Below are 22,987 nucleotides of genomic sequence, written 5' to 3'. Positions count from 1 at the left end.
TCTTGGACGCTATTTTATTCCACTGAAGCCTCAATCCTGATTACTTCCCTGATTCTTCTGAATCCTCTTTCTGTTTTTCTCCCCAACTTTGGAGTTCTGAAAGAACAAATCTAACTACTAGCTCCCTTCAAAATTTCTCCAGTTTTGTAACACTTACTATTCAGAGTTGCCACTATTGTGTTTCATGTGTCTGGTATCTACTTGTGATCAATTCACAAACCCTTGCAACAGAAACAGTGTTTGGCACAAGTTTCTCACTGTAGAGTTACAATGCTCTGTCAGTAGGAAAAGGATATCATTCTGGACTTTTTCCCCTACAAGTGAGCAGAATTTTAGCCAAAGAAATATCTTTTCTTCTCCTTTAATCCTATTCACAGCAAAACTCAACAGGAACATCCAGAAAGGACACCATATGCTTGAAAATACACTATCGTATACTTTGTGAGCACTGTAATTGCTCCTGCCCTTCAGCCATTAAAACTGCAAACAGCAGTGTATCTAGGTAGCCAGATTATGTTTATGACAGTACATAAATCATGTGTGTCCAAACTACCTGATCATGAAGTGCACCAGTCGTTTCTGTGGAGCTTCCTGAAACTTTCAGCAAGTCATCAAATTCCTCTGTCCTGGGCAGAAAAAAGAAAAGGAAAAAAAAAATGATTTAAACCCAAATGATATATTTACTTAGGTGATAAATGGGGATCTGTGCTTGAATCTAATTGTAGGAGAGCTTCCAACCTGTGTTGTGTAGTCAGCCAGGATATAACATATATTCAGACAAGTTAATATTGATCTGTAGTGGTACACTGTGAATCCAGAAAATTGTGGCTTGCTTCCAGCATTTCAAACATAGAACTACTTAGGAAAAATACAACTTATGTTCAGATGCTTAATTCAAGAGTCCAAAAATATTCTGGATAGAAACTAAATCAAAATCAACCAACTGATTTACTATTCTTCCTCAATTTCACAATATTGTCTCTGTGCACTCTTTATACAGAATGCAAAAAGAGCAGAAAAGATATATACAATGGAAACATTAAACTGAATTTATGTCAAAATTGAACACATAGTGCATAAACATCAGCCCCAATCTGACTGTTTTGCTCACCTAAGCAGAACAAAGCAGTCAGTAACACCATTCAGGAACAGCATCCATCGAGTGATATAGCACACGGCTATCACCAGGGTCTAATCTGAAGATTATCTTCACCTGATTTAAGACACAAAATCCACATTTTCACATCCATTACTTTGGGGCCACCCTACAGTTGTCCACACTCTGCTCCTCAGAGTCCCTTTAGGAATGGACCTTCTTTCTCTTTCCCCCTTGCTCTAATCACAAGCAAAAGAAAAAGAAATAAAAGTTTGTAGGAGGCTAGAAATGATGGATCAAGGAACTGCAGAATTACCATTGCTGGATTTACTGCATTTACAACTTTCAGTATATGGATAAAATCCACAGCAGGAAGGGCCAGTAGACATCACTACCTTGCATTTGGACATTCCGCATAGTGCTGAATTTGAGGTATGGCCAGCTGTTGGGGGTTGATCTAAGGTGTTTTTATTACACAAGATCAGCAGTTATAGGCTTAAAAGTAAATTTACAATTAACCCTAACTTTCAGTATAGATGTAACTAAAGCCAGACAGATGAGTACGGTCTTGTATTTGGGGAAGAGCATAACCATTCTTCAACAGCATAACCATTTAAACAACCTACTCTTTTCTCCCCAAATTACTTCTCAATTTAATCCAAATTTTAGGTGGAAGAAATGAGAAGAAAGATGAATTAGAGTTATAAAATTCTAGAGGACATTATGCTCTTTGCTTGTTCTGTGACCAGAGCACGCCTTCAGGAGCAACAAAAAATGTCAGTTCCCTTTTCCAGTTGAGGGAATCTGAAGCCACATCTCACACAAGTTATATGAATTCCCTAAACACCAACTGATTGCTCAGTCATTGATCAGTGCAGGACGATGAACCACGAGTTCTTACCTCTGCATTGATTGTGCTCACAAGAAAACTATTTACCATTACGTGGCTTCCTCAGACATTGAAGTGAAAACTGGTCTTTAAAAAATACCTAAATATTTTTGAGATAGACGGCAAATATTATCCCACAGCCCAGCACTTAGAAAGTTCACCTTGCACTCAAAGTCACATTAAATAGTTAATTATTTCAGGATGTACAGAGGAAACAAGTTCTAACCTTTACCAAACACTTAGCAAGCCTAAGGAAATTTCTTAATGTTTAGAATGGCTCACTAAAAGTTAGCAGATTCAAGAGGCAGTTCTGTATCATTTGGCTCAACACATTATTTGTGTGTATTAATGTCAGTGTAAGAGAGTGCTGACTGTAGTATTAATTTCAAAATACTAATTTCAGCATTTCAAAATGAAATATTAAAAATGTACATACTTCATTTTGTTCTTAAAGAAGAGTTTAACATTTTATTGTTTGGATTTCAACAGAAATAAGAGAATTCTCAGTTTTTTTAATATATATTCTGCCAAAATATTCCATGTATGCATGTATTCTAGGCTAATAGATGACAATGAAATAAATCAAAATTTAAACAGTACTGGTTTGTGATTTCATTGCTGTGTGAAGAGCTGATGAAATTGAACTGTTGTGTAGCATGCCATTTTGCCTGCATAATGTAATAATTGCTTTATTGAAAATAAGTTGAGAATCTCATTACTTGACCTAGATTTATGATGGAACTTGTAAATGTATTTGCTTTCAATAAATCTGACAGAGATTGACCACCATCCTTGTTAACGTTTTGATAGACATCCTCTTTTAATGTCACCTAATTACAAAACAGCCAGTGCAATACACTACTAAGATCAAAATTCAGTCTAGAAATAGTAATAACTGCCAGATTTAACTCATACTTTTTTTTTATGGAGATCAGAAATAACACTTCTCTTTTCTGACATTCGTATTAGAAAAGCTACTCAAAAAAGATCAGAAAAAATTTCTGAAAAAAAGATAAAATCCATCTTATCTGTCTGTCTGAAGTATTCCTAAAGCACCTACTTCCATGAAGTCAAAGTGTGAAGAGCTCCCCTGCCTGTCTCCTAAGGAAATCATACTCTTCCTGTTACTGGGTGATGCAGATTGGTGTGGTCTGCAAATGAGCCATCCCTGGAACAGGCAAAAAAGTGCAGGTGATATATTACCTGCAATATAAGACATTGCACTCAATATTATATATTCTGTAGTTTAACCTATTTTACTTCATTTCCTCAAAATCCTTTTCCTCAATTTGTGCAGGTGGCATTGGAGCATACCCCCATTCCTCATTGCAGCTGTTATCTCTATTAACAGGACTGGTGCACAAAGATCAAAGCCATGAAATTGCCTTTAGAATTTAACCTTTCCCTGGCAAATCCTCAGTTTTATCAATACTTAGGATGCCAGACATAGACAAAATTCCACACTGCTAAACCAGGTAATAGATGTTGTATTATAAAATTATTTCAGCAAGTGCCCAACAAAGCAGCATTAAGAGAAAATTAAATACATTTGAGGGTTGTTGTCCTGGCTTCAGCTGGGATAGAGTTGATTTTGTCTTCCTAGTAGCTGGTATAGTGCTGTGTTTTGGATTTAGGATGAGAATAATGTTGATAACACACTGATGGTTTAGTTGTTGCTAAGTAGTTCTTACACTAGTCAAGGACTTTTTAGCTTCCCATGCTTTGCCTGGTGCACAAGAAGCTGGGAGGGGGCACAGCCAGGACAGCTGACCCAAACTGGCCAAAGGGCTATTCCATACCATATGACGACATGCTCAGTATATAAACTGGGGGAGTTGGGCGGGGGGCAGCAATCGCTGCTGGGGGGCATGCTGGGCATCGATCAGCAGGTGGTGAGCAATTGTATAGTGTATCACTTGCTTTGTATATTATTATTGTATTATTATATTATTATTATTATTACTCTTATTACTATTCTATTTCATTTTACTTCAGTTATTAAACTGTTCTTATCTCAACCCACAAGTTTTCTGACTTTCACCCTTCCAATTCTCTCCCTCATCCCACTGGGTTGGGGGGAGTGAGCGAGCGGCTGTGTGGTGCTTAGTTGCTGGCTGGGGTTAAACCACGACAGTTGTACATTAAGTTGTTGAAATAACAGCCTTTAAAATGCACTCCAATGGCATATGTTTAAAATCCCTTATTGCATCAGTTCACAGGGGAAACGGATCAGTTAAGTAACTGACAAGTGTTTCTGCAAGGGGAAGTCTAATTCAGATGTTTCAATTTCTTTTTTCAGATGTTACAGTCACATCTACCCTGGCTCACAGACTGAATGATCAGGAGTCATAGAGTACTCCAAGTGAATACAGAAGTAATAAAGAATGAGAAGTTTCAAAATGTGAAAAAATATAGAAATAAACACAGACATTTTTGACTGAACAACTTCTTATGAAATTTATCAAGAAAACCTTCTGTATTTTACACTGTTTAGGGGCTGGTTTTTCATTAGTCTGAAATTTGTCATCTGTGCCATCAAGTTGTACCGGATTGTATTCACTTTTTATCTCAGTTAAACTGGTGTATCTTATGTACAGACATTTTCATGCGAGTTTAAACCTGGTTTCATCAGGACAGATTCAGATTGTTAACTAAACCATGATTAATCATACATCTAATTACACTGCTGTAGCCTCATGCATAGGTGAGGCCTTAGCATTTTGGGGACTTTGTTTCCATCCTCCATAAGTTAGTTTTCTGTCTCCTGCCTGACATCTATTTTGCACTGTTTCAGGTTCAGGAAACAATTTCTTTATTATTTCATGGTGGGTTGACCTTGGCTTGCTGCCAGGTGCCCACCAAGCCACCCTATCACCCCATCTCCTCAACAGGACAGAGGGACAAAATACGATGAAGAGCTCATGGGTCAAGATAAAGACAGGGAGATCACTTACCAACTACTATCATGGGGAATATAGACTGGACTTGGGAAAAATAATTTAATTTATTGCCAATCAAGCAGAGTAGGTTAATAAGAAATAAGAACAAATCTAAAAAAAACCACCTTCCCCTCACTCCTCCTTTCTCCCAAGGCTCAACTTCAATCCCAACTCTTCTACCTCCTCCCCCTCAAGTGGTACAGTGGGATGGAGAATTGGGTCAGTTGCAGTCAGTTCATAACGCTTCATCTCTGCTGCTCCTTCCTCCTCATGCTCTTCCCCTGCTCCATCGTGGAGTCTCACCCATGGGAGACAGTCCTTCCCAAACTTCTCCAACCTAGGTCCTTCCCACCAGGCTGCAGTTCTTCAAGAACTGCTCCGGCATGGGTCCTTTACACAGGGTGCAGTCCTTCAGGAACAGACTGCTCCATCGTGGGTCCCGCATGGGGTCACAGATCTGCCAGCAAACCTGCTCCTGTGTGGGCTCCTCTGCATGGGCCGTAGTTCCTGCCAGGAGTTCCAACATGGGCTCTTCACAGGTCACAGCTTCATTTAAAGGACATTCACCTGCTGTGGTGTGGGGTCCTCCATGGGCTGCAAGTGGATATCTGCTCTACAGAGGACGTCCATGGGCTGCAAGGAACAACCTGCATCACCATAGTCCTCTCCACAGGCTGCAAGGGAATCTCTGCTCCAGCACCTGGAGCACCTCCTCCGTCTCCTTCTTCACTGACCTTGGTGTCTGCGGAGTTGTTCCTCTCACACATTCTCACTCTTCTCTCCCAGTGGCTGTTGCGCAGCAGTTTTTTCCCTTTCTTAAATATGTTATCACAGAGGCAGTACCAATATCACTGATTGGCTCAGCTTTGCCCAGCAGCAGGTCTGTCTTGGAGCCAGCTGGATCTCGCTCTGTCTGTCATGGGGGCAGCTTCTGGTGTCTTCTCACAGATGCCACACCTGCAGCCCCACCACTACCAAAACCTTGCCCCATAAACCCAATAAATATTTGCTTCTTCAATTTGTTTCTCCTTGCATAATAAGGCTGTAGAATGCAATAAAACTGTTTAGAAATGTCTAAAAGACACAAATTTATAGACTGTAACACCAGGCAGTGCTATTGTTTCATGCAGCCTGACTGCTAGTAAAAATGGTCATATAATTTCATCCTTTGCTGTGAATACTCACACCCAGTTCCTGACTTAAAGTTAACCTGTTTGCAACTCAAACTTACAAGCTTTTTCATGATTCACTGTATTTAACCCTATTGAACTATTCCCAGTGACTTCTGACAGCAGCCAAAGCTCCCAGATTCCTCTGCAAGCATGAGGAACACTTCCCATCTTGAGAGACCTGAAGCTCTGCTGTAGCTGCCCTCCATACTATGGATGACATTCATCTCATGTAGCTTTAGCTGACTAGTCTAGTCCTGGACAGAGACAAGAGCTCTCAGGCAGGAGTTTATCTGTCCTAGATGTCATGGGCTTTAGAAACCTCCCCATATCTTATGAAATAGTCTATGAGAATAGATAAGATAAGTTGAAACACTTCTAAAGCTCTAAGATTAAATCTATACTATGGATGGGAAAAAGCATTCCTCAGTGGTAAGTGAACATTAGCAAATCAGTGGTCCATAAAACAAATTCTTTTAAATCTCCCGAGAAATACAATATTACACATGTATTTAAGTTCATATGTTACCATAGCAGATTTCACATCAAAGTCCCATGGTGAAGGCAGAAATATTTTTAGTACATCAACAATAAGCTATAATTTGCAAGTGGCAGTCCAGTCTACTTGCAGTGTAAGAGGACTGCACAGTATTGCAGCAGATACATACACCATACGGTATGTGGACTACACAGGCACAGAACAGAGCCGCAGAACTGTCCAGAAGTACCACTGGAGATACTGCTGACTATAGAAAAACATGGGTATTTTTGGTCAACATTAGAACATTGTAAAAGTTTGAATATAAACCACTAGAACTGCAGGTCTGTAAGGCCCTGGATCTGTATTATGTATACCTTAGATGTGTCAGACCTAATGTCAGCAGGGGTCTACTGCATGTTTGATCGCTAAAACCCTTTAATAGTATTAGGCATAATTCCACAATTCATCTAATCTGTGCTGGAGTTTAATGTAAAGCCTGTTATGTTCAAAACATCCATCTTTTTCCAGTGCTTTGCACATTAGGATGACTAATTTTAAAGTTAGCACTTCCATCTAACATGCAGCATAAGTAAGAAAGTTGAAATATGAAAGTGCACAGATCATTTACAAAGGGTTTATACTGGAATATATTAAGTGGTAGGAAAGAAAGAAACTTACTTTCTGACACTTTAACCTTATTATGTTCACAGACGTTACAAAGATTTCCTTGGGATTCTATTTTTACCATTTAGGCTAAAGGTTAAAGACTAAAATCAACAAAACCATTTTGATAGCTAAATGAGCAGAAGTTACGTGCTAAAGGGGTACTAGGTATTTAAATGCCTTGCAGATGAGACTGTGCCCACAAATGTAACAGAAAACAATCTCCCCAATTCCTTGAAGCTTAGAGTTGCTTTGAAAAAACATAATTTTTATTCCTCCTTTCAGATCATCCACCTGTCCACTGAGAGTGGTATTACTTATCTCAAGACAGTCCCATTGTCCTTAGCCCTCATTATCATTTCCCATCTTCTTCTCCATGAATTAAACAAGCTAAAATAACTCACGAAAGAACAAAATACTGTGGAGTTAAACTGTTTCTAATGCTTTTAATGGTTGCTCCCCCATGCTTGCCACTTCCCTGTGCCAGCCAATACGCTAGGTGCTCCTGGAGCTGCCTGATGGGCTCTCTCTGCAGGGCTTAAACTCTTTCAGAATGAAATCAGTCATACATAGGACTCTCACAAGTTATTGATGAAAAAGGTAGACTTCTCAAACAGAGAGTTTTCCCTTTCTTTCAAGAAGACAACAGAAAACTGAGGACTATTTTTAGCTGAGGAACCTTCAGCACCCCATGAGTGGCTGTAATGTTGGGTTAGTCATCCAGCACTCACAGTATGGAAACGTGTTCTTGAAAGTTCTACCAAAAAAGAAAGTGATCAGTGCAAAAATGTTCTTGTTTTCATTTTTAATAGTTTGCCAGAATGGGGTTTTTTTTTGCATTTACCTAGAGAGAATTTAAATTAGCTTATTTTTCATGCAGCTAATCTTCAGTAAAAAAAAATTGATCATGACAATTTTGAAAATATCTTGTTTGGAAGTAAGTTAACACTGGAATTCCTCGGTCTATTTAAACTTGTCACCTTCAGTTGTTCGTAGTGACAGATTTCCTAATGCTCACCAGGCACTCACACATTTTATGTTTGTTGGAGTGTGCATCTTGTAATGTTCACAGCTGCACTGATTCGATCATTCCTATTTTTGCTACTGATTCGGAAAGACTTCACAGTATGGGGGAGAATGAGGGGAGTGAATCGGTTATGCTGATTTCATCCAAGCATTCTTTCAGGATTCATAAATATACAGAAAGCCTAATCTCACCATTTTCCTGAAAGTGATTTAATTTTCATCATTCCCTTGTCTTTTATCAGATTTCCTTTTATTATTATAGAGCATTGAGTTTAAAAAAAGGAATAAAAAGAATACAACAGCCTCTAAGCTCTAGATAAGCATCTGTTCAAGCTGTTCAACTTTGTCTAAATAGTTCCATACCTATTTTTTGCAGAGACTTCAAAGGCAAGGGCATTATCAGCCTTTGCCCCTGCCCCTTCAGTGAATACATAATCCTTTCTATGAAATGAAACAATTTCATCCAGAAAACATGTGAGTTTCAAAACAGTGTGAGAACTAAGACAACATTGAGAGTGACTTGTTCAAATTTCTAGTCCAGAATTCTTCAGTCTTTTTTCAGTTTGTTTACCTGCATAAATTTCCCAAAGGAGATACAGACCCCTTCAGAAATTTCACGTCTGTACAGTTCTACAGCATATGTGGACTTGAAGTTTTATTTGCTGTTTTGCAAACCACAGGGGTTTACAGAGCAAAGGATGAAAATCACGGTTATGCTCTAAATCAGCCATAGCAGATATGCGAATATGCATTTCCCCATTTACACAGCACAGCCCTTCCTCATCAAATGTTCATGGAGGAGGTTGTGTGTGAGGACAAGATTGTGAATCAAATACTCAATGAGCAGGGAGGAAACTGTGGCTTATGCAGCAACCATGAGGGGAGCAAAATGTCCTTGTAGTTTGATTTTCCTAAAAAAATCCAAAGGTTGCAATTTCATGTGATTCATAATGGGAAAATGTTTATATCTTTATAACACATGGATAGAAACCTGTTTGCCATTCAAATCTAGTTATGATCTTGTCACACAATTTGATCTGTCGATGGCTTAGAAACTCAGAGATCTCCAAGGACAAGAAATGCATGGACCGCATTATGGTTACAATATAATTAAAAGTATTCCTGGAATTTCTTGTCACATTGGAGTCTATTCCATTTTTTTAATTATTTAGTTATTTTACTTATAGATTTTGGTTTGGGGGAAAAGGGAGAGAAATACAGATTTGGAACTGCATCCAAAAGTGATGGTGACTTCCAAAACCAATGCAACTAAATAAAGACATCCAAGCTTCACCAGCACATCTTATAAATACAGTGTTCAGGTTCTGACTTTAAACTCAAGCAAATTGAGATTTTTTCACTTAAGATGCTTATACCTATCATTCTTTCAGCTGAAAACATGCATTATGATCTATCTTTTTTCTTTACATTACCACACAATACATGTAGACATATGGGCCATATCTTGGAATGGAGCTATGAGGGAAATGTTTTCACTCCATTAACAGGAATCCTAAAGGAGACCGTAGTGACAGCTGTGGTTGTATTACCTATTTTGAGGGCTCTCTGTGAAATCTTTGCTTTTCACCATTGCACATATAGGTCCTTTCAGAATTCAGGTGAAATATAAGATCATAGAGCTGTCCAAGATGCACTCACAACCATGGAAGGCATTTTTTATCTGTCTAAGTGCATAATATAAGAGTAAGTTTCTTTCATACACACAAACACCACTAACACATATCCTACCTAATTGCACAAAACTCAATAGAAATAAATCTGATGAAGCGCTCACATATCTCAAAAACACTAACATGCTCACAGTACTAGAACGAGAATAAATCAACAAAAGAATAATAAATAATGCTACCAAATGTACCATAGAATGTCAAATGATCATAATGCAATACCTATATCATGCACAAGGCAGTGTAAATGTACATAATAAATTAACAATTGTCAAATTAAAACCAATAGATTGTGTTGTTTTATTTAAGAAAGTTTAAGTGAGGGGAGAGAAATATATCTTAAATAAAACTATGGTGTTCAAAAAAGTAAGCAAGCTTGTTATTCCTAGGATGCTCAAGAAATATCTTTTTTTCCCTCATATTCTTTTAGTGTGTAAATCATTAGGAGAGTTAAATGTAAAACAACCTTTAAGGGAGAAGGACTCAGCAAAGGAGTTAATGAAAAAGAGCCAAGTAGCTAGCAAACAGGAGAGCAGTAAAAAGGAAAGATTCATCAGGGATCTTAACTAACAAAGATGGAAAAGACCTTGGAGTACCTGGAGTAGCTGTTATTTGGGGCTTTCAAGGACAGGTTAGTAAGTGTCAGCATTTGTCAACAATGACTGAGGTACAAATGATTCTGCTTTCTATATGGACTTTGTGTTAGGTTGTCTCCCACAGCCCTTTCCAGACCTCTTTTTCTAGGAATCCATGAATCTGGATTGGAAAATGACCTAAGAGACTTCATGTCATAACAAATGCTGAAAAATATTTCAACAATGTTGCTCTTTTTGCATCTGTTACTACATTGAACAAGGTATTGGAGCACTTGAGAGCCTGATTTCTCACCTGCATCCAGGCAGGTCTCAAGAGAAAAGAAGAATGTCAGGAAACCAATTGTGGTTCTGTGATCCCAGACCACGACCAATGAACAAGATAGGACTGGACTGAGTTTCTAGATTCAAGTTATGTGTTGACCTTGAGAGAGTATACAAAGGTACAGTGACAGGTTGGAAAGTCCCTCCTCTGCGGTGACCCTTGAACAAGATAGTGCCCCTGCACTCTCTGTCCCTGGCAGAGGAGGGCAAGAGGTAGGAGAAGAAATGAGCTACATTACCCTCTACTTGGATCTTTTCTATGAATGAAGATAAACTCTTTCTATTTTCTCATGTTTATTTTAATTTATATTTACTTTAGAAGTACTCCCCCATTTCCATCCCCATTTTCCCCAGGCATTTCAATATTTATGAAGGTATATAAATAAGACTATATGGAGATTGAGCATTTCTTTATACAAAAGCTGTGGTAGGATTGACAGAATACTTGTACCTTGCAGTGACTGATGTTGAGAATTGCAAATATAATTTTCCCAGAGGGGCCATGTGACTCCTGAAAAATCTGCTAGCTTTATACTTCACATTTGAGGAAAAAAATACTAAATAAAGAAAGAAAGAAAGAAAACCAAGATTCAGGGAGGAAAGCACTAGGTATTTTGTGAGGCTGCAGTTAGTACTTGTTCTTTCCCAAGCACTTTTCCTGCTGCCACTTGGGAAGCAGAGGCTGCACTGCCTAATGAGTCACAGTGTACACTGTTACAACAATCACCATCAGTGTCAGGCTTTTTGAGATTACAGCCTCACACACCCTTTCATGTCATCCTTGTTAGTAATAATCCAGTGGTACAGCACTGCATGGTACAGCTATGTGTGAGGCAACAAAACTATTATTTTATTTCTTTTTTCCTTTGTGTTGCACCTTTAAATATCTACAACTTCCCTGCAACTATCTTCCGGTTCTCTACAGTGCTATCTAAGCACCATGTAAAGAGTTCAGCTGCCATTTCATTCTCAGAGTTGCTGCTGCCAGAAATTAAAGGACACAAATCGTGCTCACTCTTGAGCTACTAATTTAGTGCTGGTACAATGCTAATGACAGGGTAGGTTCCCCTGTAGTTAGGACTCAGGAATTTTTGCACTGTGCTATGAAAACTCTGTTCTTTTCCAGGGAGTGCCACCACTTAGGCTTTTGCTAATAACAGTGCTGAAAATTTGGCATGAGATTTGCTCATGCAGATGCAGCCACAGAGACCTTGCTTTTGTGCTTCATTATTGTTAATTTCCTTAATTCAAAAATAAGTCATTCTAGATTGAACGTAAATGTTTTATTCTTTGACTATGGAAACAATGCGATGACAATCCAAGACTAATCACATTTTCAGTAACAATAACTGAATAGGTTTACTCAGCATGCATACATTTTAAAAGACAATTTCGTAACTGCATTTTACTAGAGGGCAGTAAAACCTTCTGCTTCACTGAGCAGATCCTGTGTCCAAATCTTCATTTACATCCCTGTGTGGGCTGTAACACTGCAAACTTGGATTTGAGTGCACTTTCCTCCCACCTTCATCTTCTCCCAGCCATTAAAGTTTACCTGAAGAATAACACTAGATCTACATTAAGCTAGAAGCAGTATTGCTACTTGTGGGCATCTTCTGTTTTCTTGCGGTCTTAGTTAATCTATATATGTGAATGTGTTTATTTTTTCTCTTACTTTTGGTGGATTGTTAGGGGATTTTTTTTGTTCTGAGGATCTTTGTGCTGAAACATCATTTTATGAAATTCACTTTATTTCTGAAAGCAAAAATATCTGCAAGCCTGCTTTAAATATATATTAAGGACAGGCATCAGTTCTCTTTTTCTACACCATATGAAGTAGCTAAAGAAACAAGGGAGTCCCTTTTTACAAAGGCAGCTTATTGCCATTTGCATCTTGCTTCTAAAATGTTGGGCAGTTTTATTCAAATACAGATTTTCTGATTAAGTGACTTGTAATATGCTCCCCACATGAATGAGACATCCTCAGTTATGCATGATAATCTTCTATTGTTAAGATATTTTTCCCATTATGCAATATCCAGTGTTGCATTTCCAATGTGAGTATATTCATTAGCAGGAAAAAAGAAAACAGTTTTATTAGCAAGAAAGATATCCTTTGGAAGCATTTGGTTACTTAGCAACGGCTTCAGGTATTAAAACTTCTTTTACTAATACTCAAAAAAAAGGATACTGCTTACTACAGTACATTAGATCAGCATGCTTTGTGTAAAGGATTTTAACAGTCAAGAGATGTGACTGTGTTTAAGATTCCTTTTTCCAGTCACTAGTTCATTGTCAGCAGCAGCTACAGAGCAGCTTTATGTGCATTCAGAGACAGCCAGGAAATTAGTTCTGCATGACTGACTCAGCACTGTAGCTCTGAGAACAACTCTCACCCATTTCCTTAAACAATTGTTTATTTCTTGGTGTGATAACAATGTTAAATATCACAATTCTAGAGGAAAAAGCTCAGAGACTTCATTTGCATTCAAGGTAAAAAAGTACTAGCACTAGCAAAGTGAAGTCCTAGCTTATTTCTGGCATTACAAGGGCTAGGATTTTTAAAAAATTACTATTGAAAGTTCAGAATAACTCCTGATAGCTTGTTTAGTGTTTTCTTTGATGCTAAATGGAACTGAGAAGCAAAACATCAGCAAACTGAAATCAAATGAAATTAATAGAGCATTTTTAAAGTGAGAAATCAGAAATGAAATAAAATCCTTGAATCAAAAAAAAGGTTTATTAGGCTTTTTATGATAGGAAAACAAGTCAGGTCTTTTTAAGGCCTGTATGCATTGAGAATTAAGATGATTCATGGCAAAAACAAAGACTTGGGGTTCAGAAGACAGATATCAGACAGATTGTTTTTGAGTTCCCTTTTGCTCAAGCTGCTGGACTTCCTCTACCCTGGCATTTAGCCACCTGCCCCAAGGTAAGCAGTGAAAGTCCTAGGTAGGAGTTTGGCACCTTTGAACAGGCCCTGGGAAGGCAGTTTGCTGCCCTCCAAATGCAGCATGAAACAGACCGATCTCTAAGAAAACATCGAGAACAGAGTGCATCCAGAACTTCGCTCCTCCACCCACACAAATTTATGAAGACACATGAAATACTCGGCATTCATAGCATTGAACGCTTCCCTGAAAATATGAACTATATCCTTGATCCTTGAGCATTGTCAGGGCTCACTCATTTCTTTCAAAACCCATGCAGAAGAAACCTTTCCTTTTCCACTGTCAGGATAGTTGTTACAGTACTAATTCAAGAACATGCAAAGGTGCAACTTTTAAGTTTGGGAAACCTTCACGGAAAAAAGTAAGTTGCATGCAAAGCTTATGAAATTCCAGAGCAAAGCAGCAACTGAGTGGTTTCTCAGCAACACCATTTTGGATTTAGGCAATACATTCTCTCTAAGGCCTGCTGAAAGGGCCTGAACTCTTTTATTGTATCCTAATAATTTCGGCTTCCTTTCCATCTATAAAGTTAAACTGAAAATACTGTCTATTAGTGTTATGCATTCGTCTTCTTTTAAAATGGAGAGTTCTTCAACCAGGGGTTTGCTTTCTATTACAAATTTCCATAATGTATTAGTGGATAGTGCTAAAGGACCACTAAAAGCAGTGCGCTTTCTAGTAAAGCTCACTATTGCTAGTATAGTTTGGCTCCAGCCACATACAGAATATTTTTCAGTCTGCTTCTTAGCCAACGCAAAAAGTCTGCTCTTATTTATGGATTTATCTATTCAGTTGGGTACATTTGTTTCCTGTAGCAACGTGCACTGTTTATTATTAGAGAATGAAAGAATATTGCTTGCTGTTGTGATAATTCTGCATTTTCTTTGATGTCTGATAAGAGATATTTTTTCTTATTAACCTCTGGGACAGCAAGACAATTTCATGCTGTCAGTAAAATAGTGACAAGATTTGGCTCAGAGTTTGCTTTTTTCTACCTTCTTTCAAAAAAATAAAAGCAAAGTAAAATAAATCTCTGATCCATAAATATAGATTTCACAAAACATAGAGGAATTCTATGTTGGCTATGTGCAGGGAAGAAAGATAATGACCTTTTATTTTGGTTTTTTTTTAATAAACTTTACTAGTATGAGTAGCTCAGTAACTTCAGTTTTCAGTCTTGAATGCGTCAGTAAGGAGTTCCCAAGTGATGGAATAAGAGTGATATGTGAAGGATAAAGAAATGTTTAGTGTAAGAAAGATGTGTTATGTGGCAGGAGTGAAGCTATCAATTTGAAATTTATATCACTCTGTCCAATCCAAAACATCTCCTCTGAAATGTGTCTGTAACGTGCCTTCCTTCAGCAAGGAAGACATGTCATTACAGCCAATCTGACCACCATCACAGTTATTGCAGGTAAATGTACCTATCCGACAACATGTCAATAAAAAGCCAGGTGGAGAAATAGGAACTTTGTCAGATCATCATATTAAACGTTAAAGCTAAAACCTGCATGCCATGCATGGTTCTTTAAGATCATGAATGCTATGTAATTTCCCTGGTACTGACACATCCTTTAGAAACTTTAAAACAGACAACCCTGGAAAAAAATACAGTTGATTGTAAACATAGTAATGGGTACCTCTCTGAGCCCTCATTGCAATTTTGAAGAAAAATACAAGGACGTTGTTTATGAGTTTTATCACCAATTAATAAAACACCACATTTAAATAAATTAAATTCTTAACTAAGCATCCCAATGTAATGAGAAATTAATAAAATGAGTCAGCAGTGTTCTCTGGAGGAAGGAAGATCAACAGCATCCTGGGCTGCATTAGGAAGAACATTGCCAGCAGGTTGAGGGAGGTGATCCTTTACCTCTGCTCAGCACGTCACTCACATCTGGAGTATGGGGTCCAATTCTGGACTCCCTAGTACAACAGAGACAGGGACTTAATAGAGCAAATCTAGTGAAGGGCCATGGAGATGATTAAGGAATGGAACACCTGATGTATGAGGGGAAGGTAAAAGAGCTAGGACTGTTCAGCCTGGAGAAGAGAAGGGTCGGGGGGATTTCATCAATGTTTATAAATACCTGATGGGAGGGAGTAAAGACGAGGGAACGAGACTCTTCTCTGTGGTACCCAGTGACAGGACAAGGGGCACTGGGTACAAACTGAAATACAAGAAATTCCATTTAAACACTAATTTTTTTTTTTGAGACGGTGATTGAATTCTAGAATAGGTTTCCCAGAGAGGTTGTGGAGTGTCCATCCTTGGAGACATTCAGAACACAACTGGACATCCTGCTGCAGCTCACCCTAGCTGTGAGCAGAGCAGCTGGACTAGGTGATCTCCAGGGATGCTGCCCAGCCCATTGGAGACAGACTTTTTAGTAGGGCCTGTAGCAATAGGACAAGGGATAATGGTTTTAAACTAAAAGAAGGTAGATTGAGACTAGATATAAGGAAGAATTTTTTTATGATGAGGGTGGTTAAACACTGGAACAGGTTACCCAGAGATGCAGTAGATGCCTCATCCTTGGAAACATTCAAGGTCAGGTTGGAAAGGACTCTGAGCAGCCTGATCTAGTTGAAGATGTCCCTGCTTATTGCAGGGGGGTTGGAGTAGATGACTTTTAAAGGTCCTTTCCAACCCAAACCATTCTGTGATTCTATAATTCTATGATTCTGTGATTCTGTGAAAATGGAACCTAAGCTTAGAGTTGTACCTAGAATTCATTAATCAGTTTGAAAGTTAATAACCGATACAAGAAAACATGCAAATCGTATAACACATGACTGATTTCTATAAGTACTAATTGTACTAACCTAAGGAGTCATTCTCTAATACAGGAATTAGACCCTGCAAATCTGCAATTTACTGGCTGACTGATATTTAAACCTTTGTCTTCCTGCTTCAATTTAGATACAGAATGATTATACTTACCAGTTTTACCTAGTTCTGAGCTGGTGTTACACATGCCCTTTTACAATTCAGGGTGATCTGAGGTCACATTTGTATATGCTATTACATAAAAGTAGTCATTCATAGCTTTAAAAGTGTTATTAAAAAATGAGCCCTTATTTTGCAGTGTGCTGGAGGGTCAAGTTACCTCTTCCTATTCAAATCTAGGAAATTCTCTAAAGGCATAATCACAATCAAACCACAGACAGAGGCAGACATCCCCTTAGGATGCTTGGACTAGAGGGGGTGAGCAAGAGGAGCCGTTCAGAGAGCAAGAAGAAAAACAAAGATCTGGACAATGTACCAAAATTCCACATTTATATGTGCATCTCGTTGTGCAGTAAGGGGTTATATATCAAAGCCTCAGTCCAGGCCTTGGTTCACTCTGTAGATATACGAGCCCAGCCATTCACACAGTAGTATGACAATTTATGGGGTGATGCGAGTTACTTGAAGAGTAACACTCAGGCCACTTATTTCTAGGGGGTACAGGGGTGTAATTGATATAAAATGGTCCAAAACCCAGGCTTACCAGCTATCACAAGAGCAACTTTTCTGGAAACAGTTAATCAAGCAACAACAGCAGACCAAATGGGAGGTAATCAGCTTTCTAGTAACTCAGAGTGTGATCCAGATGGGAAGCTGAATGAATTCAACTCCAGGAAAAGACAAGCAACCTGACTACACCACAAATAACAGTAGACAACGATCCTGAAATGTTTTTGGAGCATAAAATGCTTTAGGTTGCAAGGGATCTCTCAAAGTCATTCAGTCTACATGCTTCTTAAAGCAGGATCAACAACAAAGTTAGGTCAGGTTTGTTAGGGCCCTGTCCAGTCAAGTTCTGAATATCTCCAAGGATGAAGTTCTCACAGCCTCTCTGGGCAGCCGGCTTTAGTGCTAAATCACCCTCACTGTGATTTTTGATTTTTTAATTTTTTTTCTTTATGTATCCAACTGGAAGGTCTCTTGATGCCATTTGTTCTTTCACTGTGCATGGCTGACAGAAGTCTGATTCTGTCTTTTCTATAAACACCTTTAACTTTTAGTAGACTGCAGTTAGATGTCCTTGATCTTCTCTTCTCCAACCTGAATAACTCCTATTCAGTCATCTTCACCTTCTGCATCATATTCTCCAGCCCTTGATCATCTCGTTAGTCCATTGTTTGACTTTCTGAAGTTTGTCAGTCTCTCTTTTGTACAGGAGGGGGCAATACTGGACATAGTATCATATATATGGCCTCAAAGTACCAAAGAGAAAGGAATAATTGACTTGCTGACTACACTGCTGCTAACATAGTATGCAGTTATCTTTCATTGCTGCAAGGTTGTTTTGTCCACCAGGGCTGCACAATCCTTTTCTGCAGTGCATCTTCCTAGATGGCAGGCTAGGCATGTTCCTTGAGTTTATTCCGTCTCAGAGGGTAGGACTTTTTATTTGTCTTTGATGAATTCTTGGGTTTCTGTTGGCCTCTATCTCCAGCTTATCAAGGTCTCTCTGAATGGCAACCTTGCCATCCAGTGTATCAAGCAGTCCTCCCAGTCCGAGGTCTCACATCAACTTAATGGAGAAATATTCTGTCCCCTAACCACGCTGTTGATTAAGATGTTAAATAGCATCAGCCTCAGTATCACCCAAGGAACACCACTCATAACTGGTTTCCGGTTAGGTTTTGAACCATTAAGCCTAATGGTCCAGCCAATTTTTTTCCTGTTTGTAGTTTACCCATCCAGGCAATATCTCCCCAACTTGGATACAACGATACTACAGGAGACATTGTCAAAAGCCTAGACACTGCTAACGCAAATGTAATTCACTGCTCTCCCCAGTGCCAGCCATCTTCACAGAGAAGCCATAACCATTGGTATGGCAGAGTTTACCCTTATTAGACCTATGCTAGTTGTTCCAAATCACCTTCTTGGCCTTTATGTGTTTTGAACTGGCTTCTAGGAGGATTTGCTTCGTAACCTCCCAGGGACTGAGGTGAGGCTCACTGCCCTGTTGTTCCCTAGGTGTTCCTTTTTGTTCTTTTTGAAGATGTCTTTTTCTAGTCATCAGGAAAAATCTACTAGTCACCATGACCTTTCAAAGACCACAGAGGAAGGCCTCAGAATTACACTGGCCAGCTCCCTCAGCACCCTCAGATGGATCCCATCTAGTTGCATGGACTTGTGCATATCTAACTGGATTAAACAGTACCTAACTCAAATTATTGTCTACTGTGGATAGTACCGCTCTCCCTCAAACTCCACTACTAGGTACAGAGATCTAGGAGGCCTGAGACCAGTCCTTACCAGAAAAGATGAGGCAAAGAAGGCAGCAAGTAGTTCAGACTTTTCAGTGTCCTTCATCAGTGACAGACCACCTCACCCAGCAGGCCAAAATTTTTCTTTGGCCCTCCTTTTGTTTCTGATGTATCTTTAGCAGCGCTTCTTATTCTCCTTCCTATGTTATTCTTCTTCCTATCTCTCTCAATTTTTAACTCCATCTGAATTTTCATCTTTCTAATTCCATTTCGGCATGTCAGAGCATGATTTTATATCGCTCCTTGGTATCCCATCTATAGTTCCATTTTCCATACATACTTCCACTTCCTGTGTGCATAGGCAAGTATATCCTATGGGTGATGTTTACCTTCTTTCAGACTAGCTTTAAGGTAACAAGATCTCAGATTATGGATCTTCTTTATAGTAGTCATGAGAAGTATGATGTCTTATCTCTCTCTCACTTTATTTGTGATTCTAGGTTGTTTTTTTAATGGTAACTCTCTGAAGAACTTCTGAACAAATGGAACAGAACACGTAAATCTCTCTCAAACCACATTTAAATCTAGGCTGAAAGATCAAACTTTACCTGCAGTCACTGTAAAATTAAAAGAACAATCAGATCTTTCTCCTGGCAATTCTGACTTAATATCCTTTTTAACTCTGTAACAGATGTGCTTTAAACATATCATGAGAGAAAAGAAACAAAGTTTTCCAGGTGAAGTTTCATTTTCCTTCATCCTCACTGAGAAACAGCTGGAATGCAGATAACGTACACTCCTCCAGTTTCCTATACACTCTCATTATGGTTAATGACCTAGTCAGTACAATTTTTAACTTTATCTATACTTTGCAGATATCTAGCCATGTCTTCATTTTCTCAGCATTTCCTAAAATATTTTTTATCATCTCTTTTACTTGCAAATAAATCCTTATCTGGTCACAGAAAAATTGCTTCTCAAAACCAGCCCTGTCTAGTTCCATTATGATAAAAATTATTTAGGTTAAAGATATTAGAATATTTCAAAACAAATAAATTGAAGCTTATATGTACAACACTTAATTTAAATAACCTGCTTTCTTCACATCATTAGTCTCACCTTGATATCGTTGTCAGAGAGCAGTGATTCAAATGGTATGGAACAGAATCATGAGATGCATATTGAAATAGAGATGTATATTGAAAGAGAGATGCTGCCCCAGACATAAGGCAGAGAAACTTTCTGGTTCATGATGTTTCCTACTTATAGATTTCTGAACAAACATAACCATTTGATTCTATGGAACAAAGTTTTTCTGATTCTGTTCCAGCTGCTTTGAGACAATTTATAGCTGCAGGGTATACTGAAGGGAAAATTCAGTGAACTGTCCAAATGCATAATTGAAACTGCATAACCATAGGATTTTGTACAGGGTCACGATAGTGGTGAGATATTTTACCACTTGTACCTTAAGTGCTTCACTGGCTTAGATTTTATAGAATGCAAAAGTAGAAAAAAAATGGTAAAAAGAAGGAGTTACAATTACTCTGACAGGAAGTTCAATGTTTTGACAGTGATCCAGAGGTGACAAATTAGATGTACATATAAGCAAAACCAAGAAGGTTCAGAATTAAATATCAGAAAGCTGATTTGGAAGCAATGTAGAGGTCAAGATCAAGAAAAATCCTAATAGAATTAATCTCATACACATAAAGACTTTATCCTGAAGGACTAAATAGGAATGTAGATGCAGTCAAACAATGAAAATGAATGAGGTACATTCTTGTGAAAATAGAAGAGGAGACTAATTAGAATTGAGTGTAATGATGTTTGACTTCCATACAGACTGGCTGTTCTCCATCATAAAACAACCAAGACTGAAATGAAAAAATGAAGATGTTTTACAGTAGGAAGCATTGTGGGGTACTGTAGATGAGAAAAGATGTAAAGTCACCTTTAAATTTAAAAATAATAATAAAAAAAGATCAGCATAAAATCAAAATTCAAAGTAGGAAATTAAGTACTGTCTTCTTTTAAAAACAAGCAAAGAGAGAAGAGTAGTTTTAAATTCAAAAATTTTGAACAAATCAAGTATTAAGAATATCTGTCCAACAAAATCAGAAGATCTATGGTTTATGAAAGCTCAGTAGTCACATTCAAAATAGCCCGGAAGACCATCCCAAAGCACATATGAAGACAAGGAATGGCATTATCTCTAGTGATTCTATGAACTTGCTTGAAAAGGATAGTTTAGCAGTGGGATAATGTCAGCTGAAAGACTATAAAGATTAAAATGTGTTTGTTCAGAAGGAATTTGAATGAAGCTAATAGATAACTAGATATATTATTGTGATAAGCCAAAGGAAAAGTGGGTAGAGACAGAATTATTGAGTGTGAGACCCTTACCTGTTATTCAAAAGGGAATCAGTGATTTGCTAAATAAGATTCAGAGGCCAGATGTCTAAGGAAGTGTCTGAGGGACCAGACAGAAACAGGGAATGGTTTAGCAGAAGGAAAGTTGAGTTAAAGAGGAGAACAATCATTAAATGGGAGACTCAGAAAGGTGCAATACCAGAGTGAGGGGAGAAAACATATGGACTGTGAGATACTGATGAATTCTTGTTGTATCAACTTACTGCCAGCCGAGGATTTTAACCATAGACATCCAGCACGGTTCTCACTTATTTTGCTCACACACCAAAATTGCCTTTTTGTGATAACATTGATGTATTCTACAGGAGTATTGAGTATAAACTTAAATTAAATGTTTTCCCTTGGAAAAATAATTAAACTTCTTATTCATTTTAGAGCATATCATGGTGCATTTTAATTTGGAAAGAAAAAAGGGTAACACCAAATTACACTAATAACCAAAGTAATACTAATAATTTTGAACTGAAAAAGATAAGAGTTCATTGATTGTGAGCAATTAGTCTGTAACAGCAGGTAGCAGGAGATTTGATTTCACTAAAGAATTTCTATTTTGTGCCTTCAAGGGATTTGTTTTTTTATGTTTAAATGAATTTTAAAAAAATCCTGAAGCATCATAACATGTACATACATAATGTCACAGAGCACCTTGTCCTTTCCCTGTCTAGCCTCCACTTCGCGTGTGACCCTGACTGCATATGGCACTTAGCTTGTATGGTTCCCAAGGAAGCATCTAACTCGTTTTTCCTGAAACAGTTAGCACTTACTCACACATAGGTAGTATTCCTGGACCTGAACTCCCAGATATGTGCACCTGGAGTTGCCAAGATCACGTGTGAATACCTATGATGGGTGGTGGTTTGACCTTGGATGGCTGCAGATCCCACCAGCCTCTTTATCAATCACTCCCCCTCCTCAGCAGGACAGGGAGGAGAAAATAAGATGAAAAGCTCATGGGTTGAGATAAGGACAGGAAGGTCGCTTACCAATTACCATCACAGGCAAAACAGACGCAACTTGGGGAAAAATAATTTAATTTCTTGCCAATTAAAATAGAGCAGTGGATAGTGGGAAACAAAGACAAAAACTAAACTGCCTTCCCCTCACCCCCACCTCCTCCTCCTCTGATCTTGGTGTTCACAGGGCTGTTTCTCTTTTTTTTTTTTCCCCTTCCCCCCCCCCCCCTTATTGCCCTTTCTTAAATATGTTTCCCCGAGCCACCACCACCGTGGCTGCGGGGCTCAGCCGTACCCTGCGGTGGGTCCATTGGAGCTGGCTGGAACCGGCTGTGTCCGGCACGGGGCAGCCCTGGACTCTTCTCACAGGGGCCGCCCTGCAGCCCCCACTGCCTGTGCCTTACCCCACCCTCCCAAAACAGATGCAGAATCAACCAGAACTGAAACATACCTAGTTTGTGCTCCAGGATTTCTGGGGATGTGATGGAGAGCAAGGGGTTCCTAACACTCCTCTGTTTGGCAACAACAGGCTTTTATTAATCAGCATTTACATTTAGGCAGTGGTCACATA

The 22,987-nt window shown here is 38.6% G+C and overlaps 1 long non-coding RNA gene across 1 annotated transcript in view; it reads right to left on the bottom strand.

The window, feature by feature from the left end:
• Nucleotides 1-22,987, bottom strand: part of LOC148053437 (uncharacterized) — a 133,115-nt gene that overhangs the window by 71,253 nt on the left and 38,875 nt on the right. The window contains exon 2 of the long non-coding RNA XR_015708544.1: nucleotides 554-626. This is a non-coding gene — a long non-coding RNA (uncharacterized LOC148053437). The remainder of the gene's footprint in view (nucleotides 1-553; nucleotides 627-22,987) is intronic.

The sequence above is a fragment of the Nipponia nippon genome, unplaced genomic scaffold (assembly GCF_047370975.1).
Source record: "Nipponia nippon isolate SJK-2023a ecotype South Korea unplaced genomic scaffold, ASM4737097v1 scaffold_4, whole genome shotgun sequence".
Classification (NCBI taxonomy): domain Eukaryota; kingdom Metazoa; phylum Chordata; class Aves; order Pelecaniformes; family Threskiornithidae; genus Nipponia; species Nipponia nippon.
The sequence above is the reverse complement of the archived record's forward strand: the minus strand, read 5'-3'. Positions and strand labels throughout refer to the sequence as shown.